The sequence below is a fragment of the Heterocephalus glaber genome, unplaced genomic scaffold (assembly GCF_053883595.1).
Source record: "Heterocephalus glaber isolate CG9 unplaced genomic scaffold, H.glaber_assembly_v1.0 deba00000678, whole genome shotgun sequence".
Taxonomy (NCBI): domain Eukaryota; kingdom Metazoa; phylum Chordata; class Mammalia; order Rodentia; family Bathyergidae; genus Heterocephalus; species Heterocephalus glaber.
This window is the reverse complement of record NW_028258157.1, coordinates 1,913,851-1,927,685: the sequence shown is the minus strand read 5'-3', so window position 1 is coordinate 1,927,685 and position 13,835 is coordinate 1,913,851. Positions and strand designations below refer to the sequence as shown.

General features: G+C 40.3%; 1 long non-coding RNA gene across 3 annotated transcripts; it reads left to right on the top strand.

The window, feature by feature from the left end:
- Positions 1–496: 496 nt before the first annotated feature.
- On the top strand, positions 497–11,286 carry LOC101716554 (uncharacterized). Of its 3 annotated transcripts, none has more exons than XR_002393060.2 (4): positions 497–849; positions 2,259–2,472; positions 7,456–7,555; positions 11,073–11,286. It is a non-coding gene; the product is annotated as an uncharacterized LOC101716554 (long non-coding RNA). The 3 variants fall into 3 exon arrangements; XR_002393059.2 differs by having other exon boundaries at positions 497–877; positions 11,073–11,285; XR_015449441.1 differs by having other exon boundaries at positions 498–689; positions 11,073–11,282.
- Positions 11,287–13,835: the final 2,549 nt, after the last annotated feature.

Below are 13,835 nucleotides of genomic sequence, written 5' to 3'. Positions count from 1 at the left end.
CACACTTAAACTTACCAGGATCCCTGAATTGACAAATATATTATTTGCTCTACTCAATCACACCTTAAGCGTCTGTTATTTTTAACGCAGTTTGAATTTGAGAATTGCGGGTTTGAAATGTTTACCATCTTTGCACACCACTGGTTTTCTGCTTGTCAAACCCCGTTTAATCTTCAAAATGACATGGACTGCTGGGGTGGCTGCGGGATGAGGAAGGTGAGCCTCGGGGAGGACAGCGGGTTGTGCACTCAGAGCTCCACCCCCCGACTCCGGCCCGGGGGGGTCTCCCTAGCCGGATGCGCTGCTTCGGAAAAGGCCAGCGGCCGGAGCAGCGGCTGCCAGAGACGCTTGGGTGCATGGTCAGCCGAGGGGAGGCGAATCCCGACCTCTCCCCACAGCTACAGAATGCAAGAGACAGCGACCAGGCTCGTGTGAAGGGCTGTCGCTATGACATCACAAGGTGTCTCTCTGCCTCGGTCAGCACAGGTCCGGCCCTGGGGCCCCTGGGCCACGTGCTGCAGTGCGGACTCGCCGTCCTCTGGAAGGGAGGAAGTGCCGTGTTCTATCCTTGCAACACGTCACACTTGTTTCATTACTCAGAAGTTCCACGTGAAACACTTGGCACGTCGGTAATAAGGTGCCTAAGGAGAAGGCCACGTGTGCTAAGAGAAATGTGGAACGAGACTCGGGTGAGCTTGGATCCCACTTACTGGCCGCACACAGTGCGCAGTCGCTCAACCCAGGAGCCCTCTCCTGAACGAGGAAGCAGAACGTTTCCCTTCCCAAGGTCGCGCATCCCAAATTATCCGGCTTCCAGTCCTACTGAGCAACAAAAGGAGACAGATCAACGTAAAGCTCTTCCTCCAGAACATGAAACGTACCTTTTTCTTTCTTAAAAAGTCAAAGCAAGAGACTAGTACTGCAGGCCCAGGGGTCTCTCTCGGGGGGCGGGGGGTGGGGTGGGGTGGTGGCAGGGATGCTCCTGGGCCCTGAGCCGGGGCACGGCTCCTCTGTGGAGTGCTGGGCCGCCTCAGTCCCACCTGGCCGGTCAGATAGGTCTCACGTTCTCCACCTACGGCCGGAGGTGCCCTCAGGACCTGCTCACCAGCCCATATCCGGCGCAGACCAAGGGCACCCAAGGCAGAAAGCACAGCCTTCCACACCTAAACCGGGACTCGACACAGGACGACACCACACTGCCAGGATCAGCTGTCCTTAGGAACCAAGGCCTGTGCAGTGCGGACTGATGAATGAATCCTAGGGGGCTGGAATTATTAGGGGGTAATTCAGCAGCCACGTACCTGAAAACATAACAAGAACACCTAAATGGAAAAAAAAAAAAAAGAAAGAAAGAAAGAAACGAACACCTAAATGGAAAAGACTCCCTTCATCTTTGGGAATGAAATGTGCATGCTGAGATAACATATAGAATGCTTTCCACAGGACTGTACCTGTTTTGGTACTCAGTCAATAATCTTTCATTTCTTCAGGATAGAATTTAAATAAGAAATTCAGTTATTTAAGTATTTTTAGTTTTATGAGAACTCTTTATTTTGCTATTATTTTAAATTAAAATGATAAAATACTGAGTTGTTGGAGTTATTTCCATCACAGCCTTTGAACAAGTCAAAATTAGACCTGTTCTGATTCTAATTCTTTCATCATTGTCACCCCACATTTTGTAACATGCAATTTCTGGAATTATTTGTTATAAGCCATGTTCGTCTTTGAGAACACAGTGGTAGATGTCAGATCCTCACCTGTCTCATCAGACCCAAAAGCTGCCAGACATTGAGTGTTCCTCCTCTTACCAAGCTTATAAGGCACGAGATCAAATAAATGAAGAATGGAGTGAGAACACTAACATTAATCCTGATGTTGGGTATTATGAAAGCTTCATTTTATTCTATTGAAACATTAGTATAAGTAGAATTTCTAATATTTTACAGGTTTATAGGTCACCCTCTAGACTCCCTTACACGTTAATTTGAAAATTGCTGATGAAATGATTCCAAATATTTCTTCATATCTCCTTCTTGTCAATTAATTTTTTTTGCTTAAATTCTTTTATTGATACATTCTAGGTATACAATACACTTATGTTCATCATTGGGATCTTATACCTGTACACGATGTATCTTGGTTCTTATTTTTTCCCCATTCCCTGTGTGCCCTTCACCCCCTCCACCCTTCCTTATTTACATAGACTTTGTTTCCATTTTTCTCTTTTCTCATAACTTTTTTCATCTCCCACTTAGAAGCAGCAGTGAACATTTTATCCGATTCCCCCTTCCAGTCATCTCACAACAACCTTTCAATGATAAATAACCAACTAGAACTCAGACAAGATCTACCCGAGCAAGAGCATCACCCCAGGACTCTGCTTTGTCACTACTTGAATGAAGCTTGCTGTGAAACCAAGTGTGACCTCCAGGACAGACAGCAAAGGCAAGCAGGACAGGAAAAGGGCAGGTGAGGCAAGCACGGGGAAGGCTGTAGTCTGTGGTCCTGTCTGTACTGCTCATGAGAATTATCCCAGGGCCGTGCAAGAATTCTGGTGTCCATGCTCCAGTGCAGACCAAGAAGTCAGAATGTCTGAGTGTGGGGCCAGGTGAGAGTAGGTTGTAGCTCTTCCTGGTGAGTCCGCTGTGCAGCCAAATGAGAGAAGCGCCTTCCCTAGTCATGCAGAAGCCGGCTTGACCCTCATGGGTGTCTTTTCTGTTAGATAGAGTTTGGCAGGGAACTCAGAGCTGAGCTAATGGCAGGACAGTGCATCCATTTCCTTAAAGGATCCCAGGTGGAAGGTAAAAGAAATGATGACAGAGACTTCGGATGAACAGGACTGTGAGGGAATTGGATGGGTGTTGGAGGATCAAAGCAGACCTACTACTGGCTTCTCTGAGGAAACGAAACTGCAAACCAGGACAGAAAGACAGACTGCTCAGCCATCCAAATGACCCGAGCACAGTGAGGAAGTGGCAGTTTAGACATCACACCCAGTTTGTTATTCAGAACCATGGGCTTGTTCGAAACCCACTCACTGCAGAAGCATGAGAGTCAGCATAGCTTGTGGTTCAACTTCACGGCAGAGCAATTAGAGATCCTATAATTGGAATTAAGAAAAGGCACTTTTAAGTTTCAACAGGCATTGTTAAAACTGCTCAACAATACAAACTTCAGAACAGTAAAGACTAATGATTCTATATGAAATAGAATTCCAATACTTCAATAGTGTTTTTAATCCCCCAAGCACAAAGGATATAGATGCTAATTGTTAATAGTAAACCAGAGCTCCCACACACACATTTTACATGATGAATAACTCTAGAAATCAGAGAGAACAGGCCAACAGAAGTACTTCACAATTAAGCAGGAGCACCAGTAAGGGTCTGAAAATGCTGATTTCTACAAAGGGAGAACTGCAGACACAAACTGCAGAATGAGCTAGACCAGCCATGCCCTGGAGGTCGGAGCCCAGCTTCAAAATAATTAATCTAAGCACTTACTTGAATTGCTTTTGGACAAGTGATGTTATTTAAAGTGATTTCTATTTGCTCGTTCCAGGAATGGAACATAATTACAATTTGGGAATATAGGAGGAAAAGCCCTGTTCTGACTGTTACTAAATGATAAAATAATCTAAAATTGCTCATACTTCTGTATGTGTTTGCCTATTGCTTTTCAAATTTTTATTTTTTCCTTTTGCTTTTTAGTCAAAGGGTAGGGAGAGGAAAGCCAAGTTTACTAAGTGACAGTCTACCAGCCATTGAACTGGTGCTTTCTTTAATTCAGAAAACCTTCTGAGATAGCATGCCTTCTATGACACCTGTACAAGTGAGGAAAAGTAAACTCTCATACAGAAAAAGAATTGCCTAAGGTCACAAATAATTGAAGAAAACTAGGCCATCTCTAAATTCCATGTTTTTAATCTGTTTTTACACTTGTGCCTTCGTGGCTCTTTGAAAACTTGTTAGTGACTATCAGAATGTATTTAGCAGAAGTCAATTCAGTGATTATTCATCATGAAAAAAACGAGTTTAACATATATCATTTTAAATATACTCCACAAAATGTTGAAACAGAATTAACAACTTTACATATGATTATACTTCTTGTAATGTAATCCCTACAGCAAAATATAGACTCTAACTAGCTTAATGATTGTCTTAAAAAGATCACAGATTTCCACAGCATAGAAATTCATAATCCATAAGCTTGGCAAAATTCCACACTAAAGATTTATATAAAAAGATGCAACAATCATATTCTTCAAAGAAATAAAAATGATTAAGCAACCAAATAATCCTTCATCTAGTAAAACATCTGGTTTAGAATAAATAGAATAAATATTACAAGTTTCTTGGCAGCTGTAAGCTTTGACAAATCACTCTGAGATCCAAAGAACTCTATGCTAAATATGAGTTCACAAAAAACCCTCTTACTGTAGTCTTCTGGGTTAACATTATTATACGTACTGTTCAAGAATATTGTTCCCAAGTGGAATATCCTTTTTATCAAATTGTAGGCTGTATTCTCCTATGGAGCATATAATTAACTTGTTGAAATTTAAATACTGTAGAGAACATGGAAGCATTACTGATGAAAGATCTCAATGACAGGCAAGTAACAGGACAAAGCTTCCTGTAATTTTATAGTTGAAAAATCTTTCACAAAGTCAGAATTGTAACTGGATGGAGTAAACTGGGAACACTCAGAGGTAGCATTTAAAAGAACATTTATTAACAACTCTGATTTGGACTCCTATTTAAACTATATTATTTTAACTTATAAATAATTAGACATGGGACAAAGTTTGCTCATGAATTAAACTTCAATCATTTTAAGTACTGATTTGAAAAATTATATACTTTAACATTTTATATCATTTATATGTCATTGATATTAACAAACTTTTAAAAACTAAATTTAATCTAAAATATGAACCCTAATAAATTAATTTTTAGCTACAGAATAACATCATTTTCTACTTTATGAAATTATTTAGATTTTTTTTACCCATTGTCAAATTTTAAAACTTGCTGACATCAAATAATAAAATTCAAAATTTAAATGCATTTTATACGTTAAGTAAAAATGTTCCAGACTTAATTGCACAGATGTGGTCCCTACTTTTTAACATCACTCTTTCTAAATCAAAAACACTTGATGTCAGTTTGAATTGTGATGCTCCTGATTGAATAAAACCAAAGAAGATATTGCCATAATTTATTTCAAAATTGTTCTTTACAGCAATTTTATAAGCATGTTATTTTATATATGTTGTGCACCTGTATGAACTTCAATGAGAAAAGACCCACAGTCTCTTTATATAAATTCCAAGGCTGTCTTTAAACAACTACCTAAATGTCGATACCCAACAGGTAAAACTGTTGAGTCTTATGTCTAAAGTTATATTTTCTGATTACCAAGTTGTCAAGATGAAAGAAAATTATCTAATATTTTGTTGAATAATTCAACCAGAAATATGGTAGAGTTCTTTTTATATTTTTGCTTCTTAGGTCTGTTATTACTAGTAAGAATTTTAGAAGTGAATTAAACTCATTTTAAAAACAATTTCTGGGTATAAATATTTGAGAGATCTGTCTAAAGATGATACAAAGAAAAGTGAATATCCATAATTAAAGTTAGCTTTTTTTATATAATGGCATTTTTTAATTGGCCAAATAAGAATTTTTAAAGTTGAATTGGCTGTAAGATTAAAACCCTATCTTCTCAGTTAAACATTGTATTTAATAATGGCTGCCACTTATCGTTCCTGGTGTCAGGAGTGGGATAAAAGGGCAAGTACAATTTTTTAGCTCAAAGCCACAGCCTGGAGTGGGCTCTGATGTCTGTGTTTTGAGACAGGAAGCTGAGATTTAATGAGGTTCTGGCCCGAAATGGGTCTCCCTTGGGCCACCAGTGATGCGCCAGCGAGCTTTGAAATGCTCTCCTTGTTCCTAGTCACATATCTTTAATTTAAGGAGGCTGTCACTTAGAACACAATTGGCAAAATTATCTTCTAATGCCTTTGAAAATTGAGTTCTAAAAATGCCAACTTCTTCAGATACAGAAATAGAATACTGCTGATACCGGGAACATAGCAAAGATCTGAATAATGAGAGAGAAAGAACAGGACTCTGGGAGACTAGACTTGAGCCCAGGATGCAGACAGGGGAGAGAACGACTACTAACATGATCCAGCTGAGGGTTCCCGAAGCTGGGCCCAGCTGTGTCCCTGGGGGAAAGGGCGGTACAGGAAGAATACATATCCAAAAGGCATTTAGGAAGCAAATGTGGTAGAACTTGCTGACTGAATCAATTCAGACAGTGGAAGAGAAGGGACTTGACAATAACTCCCAGGTTGCTTTGAGTTACTGAATGGATGTTTTGTATCACTGATTGCATAACGTGTTTTGTTTAAATATAGCACTCAATATCCATATACTTAAATAGAAACAGGGCATTCATGTAAATCTCACTGGAAAGTTAACAGGCATACAAAAATGTCCAATTTTTCTCAGTTTGGACAATCTATGTTCTCTACACTGCTGCAAGACCAGAGTCACATGTGAAAAGCAACCCTTTTAAACATCACTCGTGGGAAGAGAACACAGCCAGCTCAGGGCTGTCATCAAAGATTATTCTATGTTGCTTCTTGCACTGTGGATGTGAGGCTTTGTGTTTCAGTTTTGGTCTTTAGGGCTTTTGTCTTAGAGTAAATATTTCTGTTAGAACAGAAAGAAGATAAGGATATACATGAAAGAGAGAAAGAGTCAGAGACTGAGACAGACTTTGGACTGATTTACAGGATGGGTGCTCACGATGCTGGGCTGGCAAGTCTCAAATTCTGGCAGAGCTGCTCTTCCCTGAGTGGCTGGGGCTGCACACATGTGGTGCGTCACCCGCTTCACTCAGAATCTGTTGATTTAAGCGCTAATCACATAGAAACAGTCACCTTCTAACCATGTCCGGACCGCCCTGGCCCACACCGGCCACCTGGCCACCGCCACCGTAACCTCCTATCTGACACATTGATGTGCCCTCCCACCAGCCCACTGCGTAGAGCCCTCTGGTTCACTGACATGGATTTGCTCCCACTACAAAGATGAAGCATTAGTTACAGGATAGTTATGCTCCCCTGGGCTTTTGAACAAGCTGAACAAAACCAATAACTTAGTGGGGAGCATTCTTTCTGATCAGAGACTAGAGAGCCAGGTCAGACTTGGGGGAACAAACCCCATGTTCTGTCCTCTGCTGACACAAGGGGCTTTCCAGTGTTCACTGAAGACACAGGAGAATTCTCCTCCCAGCCAGCTACTCACACAAGAATCGTGGGTTATGTACCACACTCAGACCAAGACACAGCTTTGGGAATGTACACAATAACCCTAGTTTTGGGGAGAAAGAAGCAAAAACTAGAAGATTAATTTGGAAATCAATTTTTTTTTTCAGAATTCCAGCCAAGAAAAAATTCTAATTCTTGTTTATGCTATTTCAAAAAGCTAAATCAATGTTCTTAACAAATGGAGATTTAAGAACCTCAATATAAAATGTAAGTAACACTGAAATTTTATCATCAGAATCTATTCTTATATAAAATTTTACCTAACCATTAATAACATTTTAACATGTGTACTATAACTAAAAATTCCAATATTTGTAGTTCTTATTTGGGAAAACTGACATACAGGTAAGGGTGCACATGTTACAAGTTTTAACCAGTGTGTATGATTAGGTAATACAAATAGCTTTAACCCTAGCCCTTCATAGGAAGACATACCACCGCCTCTCCCCCTCGGACTCTGCCTCCACCTTTCTTTGGACAGCCACTGATTTTCCTCCCCATCACAAGTGACTTTACCTTCCCAAAACTACACACAGAATCACAGGACTTGTGTTCCTTTGTGTACAGCTTCCGTCATCCATTCTATTTTGGGGATTTTCGCTATACCTGTTTATTTGTGTGTATGTGTGTTTTGTGTTAAGTTTTTTGGATAAAACAATATATTTACTTTTAATTGTTCAATGACAACAAAATATTTAGGAGTTTACAGCTTAATTGGGGAAACAACAGAAAGCCTAAGCTATCAACTAAATTTGATAAAGTTAAACACAACCTATTATCAGAGCCAAAGAATTGTAAATAATCTACTCAGGCATGGTGGCACATGCCTGTAATCCCAGCACTTGGCAGGCTGAGACAGGAAAGATCATCATAGTTTAAGGCCAGCCTGAGCTACATTGTGAGTTTAAGACCAGCCCAAATTACATAGTGAGACCCTGTCTCAAAAAAAAATTGTAAATAATCAAAGCTAGTAGCTGTATATGTAATATATACTGTAAATAACTAAGGATAATATAAAAAGATACATTGTTTATTATTTTTAGTGACTTCTTTAGGGATCTCTTAAAATCACATTGCACCAAAAATAAATTTTACGGATTCTATCAACTTTTTTAAATTTTTTAAAAGATTACAAAGCAAGCAACTACGAAGCCCACATTATTTGCCTATTTATGAATGAATAATTAGTTTCCCTTCCTCGGATAGTTGATCCCAGGTGAGTTTAATCAGATCCAAGCAGTGTGCTGGGGAGGGTTGCACATCTGAAATGGAGGCTGAGCTGTGTCCCCTGTACCAGTCAGCCTGCTGGGCGCAGAGTGCTCCAGGGCCCACAGGTGGGCAGACCCAGGTAACGGCTGCTCACACGCACACCCGGGTTGGTGCCCAGGTGCATACAGCTCCGACGTCCTCCTCGTCGCTGAGCTTCCACTCCCAGGGAGAAGCCTGGGACAGCCGCAGACAGCAAAGAGCACCCAAAGGAAAACCCAAATGCTGCTTTGAACATAAAAATCACCTGGACACATCAAAACATCAACCACATGGGGAAAATCAGCAATATTGGCTCAGAAATCAAAGCACCCTCATGTGACAGCATCACTAATGTAACGCATCATTATGCTTAGACTTTTCCATGCAGTTCCTGTGGCTGTGTGTACAATCCATGAAATATCATTACTCACTTATTCGTTATCTAGAAATAAATATTTAATATCAACTCCTTGAGAGGCAGCATAGGAGACAAGTGAAATATATTGGAAAAATATCGACAGCTTGCATTTATCAGTGAGCAATTGAGTAAAGCTAATAAATGAATGTTACAGATCATGTAGCATGTGGGGTTGGGTCCTGCCCTAGGCCCCGACAGACCAGGCCAAATCCAAATGGAGTCACTGCTGCTAAATGCCACAGAATTGAGTGGAAGCTGTGAGGGAGAGGTAGATGAGATTTTCCTGTAAACAAAAGATTATCGTCTACCCACATTTGCTCAATAAGAACGCTCCCCCGCCTACCAGGAGTAGCGCGACACTCCTGTAATCCCACCTACCTGGGAGGCTGAGGCAGGAGGATTACAAGTTTGATTGTAACTTGGGCAGTTAGGGTGACCCTGCCTCAAAAATAAAACACAATGAAATAAAAGGGCTGGGACTATAGCTCTGTGACAGAGAACTCCAGGATTCCATCTCCAATGCTAGAGAAAGAAAGAATGAATGAAAAAGAGGGGGAGACAGAGAGAGAGAAGGAGAGCGGGGAGGGAGAGAGGGAAAAGGGAGAGAAGGGAATCAGACCCTGCTTCAACTCTGGAAAAAAGAAACCGAAAGTAACCTTACGTTAACCAAGCCAGCTTTTCTGTATTACTGGCGGCCTTTCTCTATTGCATGTAACCCACTGTTCTATTGTGCAGAGTAAAGTCTGTGTTTGTTCCTGTGGTTGGCTTTTACCTGAGCACTGATAGATGAATTTCTATGATCCTCCAGCCCAACTTCCTCCTTCCCAGTCTGTGCTTGGAATCTAATACCCCACACTGCATACACTGTTTACCTCGAGAGCAGCCAGCTTGAATGGCAGACTGTGTTTCTGTATTTGCTATGTGAGCACTGAAATCCAGGACACTGCTGAGCAAGAGAACTTTAAGGAAAGGATCAGTAGTTTGGTTTCAGAAATGTTTTTATCATGATTTGCCTATGTGAAACACTTCTGGGAGATTAATATCGCTTCTCCCCTGGAATCTCATGTTGGACTCAGCACAGAGATGGTGTTTAAAGCTGTCAGAAACACTCATGAAAGACTTAAAATATGCACGAAGGAAAGAGGTCAAGGACTGAGCCCTTGACCATTAGAGTGAGTAATTCAGCAAAGGAAAGTCAAGAGGGAGACAAGAAATAAGGTACCAATAAGGTGGGAGAAAAATCAAGGCACTGCTGCCCTCCTGGATGTGAAGAAATGAGGAGGCAGTGTGTCCAGGGATGTGCCACCCTGAGCCCAACTTCCAGCAGGACCCACATGGATGAATGGCTTGCCCCTCAGTACTGATTGAGGTGCTAGGCAGAGGTCAGCTGACAGAGGGACAATCTGGAGGGTCCAGTACAGTTTCCCCCATGTCTGCTTTCTCAGCAGCAATGTTCAGATGGCTGAACACAATGGGGACTGTCCACCAGACACGTGCCTCTCCAACGTGCCCTCTAGTGTGCTCAGACTTGCCACTCACAGGCTCAGACTTCCAGGCAGAATGTGTAAAGATAAGAAGTGGAAATTGTGAAGCCAGGAAGTGGAAGTTGCCTGTGCTTATCGTTTGGAGCCAGAAACTGTCAATGTGACCTCTGCCATATACATAATGGGACACAGACACCCCCAACTCTCACGAAGCAGAGTGTAAAAGAACCCATGGCTGCTTTCAATGGGTAGAATATCAAATGTGTCTGATAATTAATGTGAGTATTATTTGAATCTCATACCATGAAAATCATTGGGTTCCTTCTATAAGACGTGTTTCAGTGGAGTAGTGTTGATGAAAACTTGATTAGAGTAGGTTTAAAACAGGATAGGAGAATAAGACAAAAAAATGGGTTCTCCATCAACCTAAGGAGAAAGAACACTTCTGAAAAGAATCTTAAAATGAAGAATTCACTTCTAAAGGGGTTAAATCAGCTCTTTCGGAGAAGTGAACACTAGTCTTGATATCTAAATACAGAACCTTTAAATATTCATTGTTTTCATTCCTTTGCAGCTGTATCGTTGAAGGAGCACACAGAACTGCCTTGCATTTATGAAATATTGGGGCTGCGCTGCCGTTTGGTGTCAGAGTTCATTTCTAGCATGTGCAAGGCCCCGTATTCAATCTCCAGCCCCAGAAAGAGAAAGAAAAGGGAAATATCAACTTTTTAATAAATTAAACATACTTTTTATGTATTCTTCTACATCCCCAATAGAATCTACCTCAAACTGCAAATTAGAGAGTAACAGTGAAAAAACACAAACCATCCTTTTCCTAGACCCACTAGAACAGAAGTAATTTAGGTTTTGTTTTATTATAAAGTGTGTTGATTTTTAAAACATAGCTTTAGAACCTTAATTTGCAGTTTCAAAATAAGTTCAGTTTCTTCAAAAATAAAGACAAAAACAGCCCTCTGGAAAGTAGGTAAAAAGCATCAGTAATAAGTAAGCCATTTGGGAGTAAAAACTACATGACTTCAAAACCACGATGTTTGGACCTAAAATGCCCATTTGTGTATTTCACTTCGTTTAAATATTGAAGTTTGATCAGATACTCGAATTAGAAAAAAACTGCAGCACATCATTATTTTAGTATTGTTTCCAATTTTGTACCACAAATGGTTAGTACTAAATATAAATATCAGTTAAATTCCCAATGGTAACCCTTTAAGGCTAATCAATTTTAATTGAAAAAAAATGTTTCGGGGCCAGGGATTTAGCTCAGTGGTTCCACCACCTGCCTCACAAACACAAGGTTCTGAGTTCAATCCCTGGTACAAAAAAAAAAAAAGTTTTAATTATTTATTTATCATATGTATTTAAATCTCTAAAGAGATTTTATATAACAATATGTTATAGCCGAATAAGGTATAGCTAAGAAATACATTGTGTGGATTTCAGGCACTGTAATTAATTTAGGTGGTAGGAAATTTAAAAATCACCTTTAATTGTAGGCACCCATTTTTTAACTAACTAGTGTTTTTTCTAGCTTTTTTTTTTGTTACTTTCACTTAAATAATTTATGTCTTCAAATCATCAAAGCATCTATTGATTTAATTATTTTATCAATCAGGTTTAAGTGAATTTGAACATTTCATTTATTTTAATATCATAGGGACGCAGTACCAGAGGGATGTGTAAAAAGTCACATAGTCGATTGGAAAGAATTTTGCAAATATTTGTTTCACATTGAAAAATTTTTAGGAAAAGAAATATGTATATTGTGAGTAAAAGCCATTCAGAGAGCAATATAATTTCATAAACAATCACAAATAACTTTTAGTATGTGTCACTTTCACTCACCTAAGCAAGAGAAGTAAAGATTATAATATTTAGAATTCCTGAATGAAAAATGCATGAGTTAACATTAATATTTACTGACAATACTGATATTGGCAAACTATTTTGACATGAGCTAATTATTCACGTCTTCTTTCAGTGTTCCTTTCATCACTTTCTCTCTCACATCTGTCAGCCTTTTTTCCACCTTCAACTTTAATACCACCACAAAGCCTTTCTACCCTCAGCTCTTCTTTTAGTTCATCTGCTCTGAATAGTCCTCCACATAGATTGTATCTTTTTGTATATAAAATGGCCAAGATTCTCTTCAGTTTTTAATTAACATGATCCCCAACTTAGTTAACAATGAAACTGGAAACACAAGTTGGTAATCATATTTACACCAAAGCACTAGTAGTTTGGCTACTAGCATCAGTATTAGCCACCATAGCAGTTAGACAATCCTGTCACCTTTGGATGATGATTTGTCGAGGTCAACATGTGTATTAGTCAGCTTTCCTGTTGCTGGACATGATACACAATACCCACAAGTTAAAAGAGAAAAAGTTTCTGTTGGTTCACATTTTAAGGGGATTCAGTCCTTGGTCTGATGGCTCACATGCGGAAACATCATGGTGGAAGGACATGGTAGATGGAAGCTGCTGAGTTCACGGCACCCAGGAAGCTGAGTAGGAGAATAAGGACAGAAAGGAAGGGGCAAGGGAGCCGGTGTATCACCCAAGGAAGGCACCCGGCCACCATGATCGACCCAGACAAGGCCTGAAGTGCACACTACCATTCCTCTGGTTGTCTCCCTGCCACAGCTGATGCCAATCAGTTATCAGGGAGACAGCCTAACCAATCACCAGGGATGCCCGGTCACCTGAGGGGACAGCAGGGGATGAAGGAATAATATACAAAGAACAAGAAATAGAGAATAATGAACAATAGTTTATTACTTGGGGGGCTGGGAATTGATCCTTGCCTCTCTCCTGGCTGAAGACCTTGGCTCTAAAGACCAGACCTTAGCTCTGTCCTTGCTAAGACCATGAGCTCTGGATCAGTCAGTCTTTATCACTACACAGCATAGCAGGGGGTGTGAAGACAGATGTAGGGAAGAGCAGAACTAATGCACTAATGAGCGAGGCTGTAAAAGGGGAGTAACTGTATACTTTGAAGGACAGGTCACTGTTAACAAGCCACCTGCGCTATGTTGCAGGTCATAGCTAATGAGCCACCTGCATTATCTTAGCTAACGTTTGATCATGGAGAATGGTTGCACAGAGGCATAAGTCCTCAGCTGCAAGGTTCCTTGCTATAGAGACGTCACAGACTCATCAATCATTTAGAACTCGGTTGTGACCTTTAACATAGGGAAGTCTATCTCCAAACACCAGCCGAAAGGTCAATTAGCAATTCACGCTTAGGCCTTGGAGTGACTCATAATCTTAATCAATAGCCAAATTATAAGCCTATCAATAGTATGCAAAGCCTACTC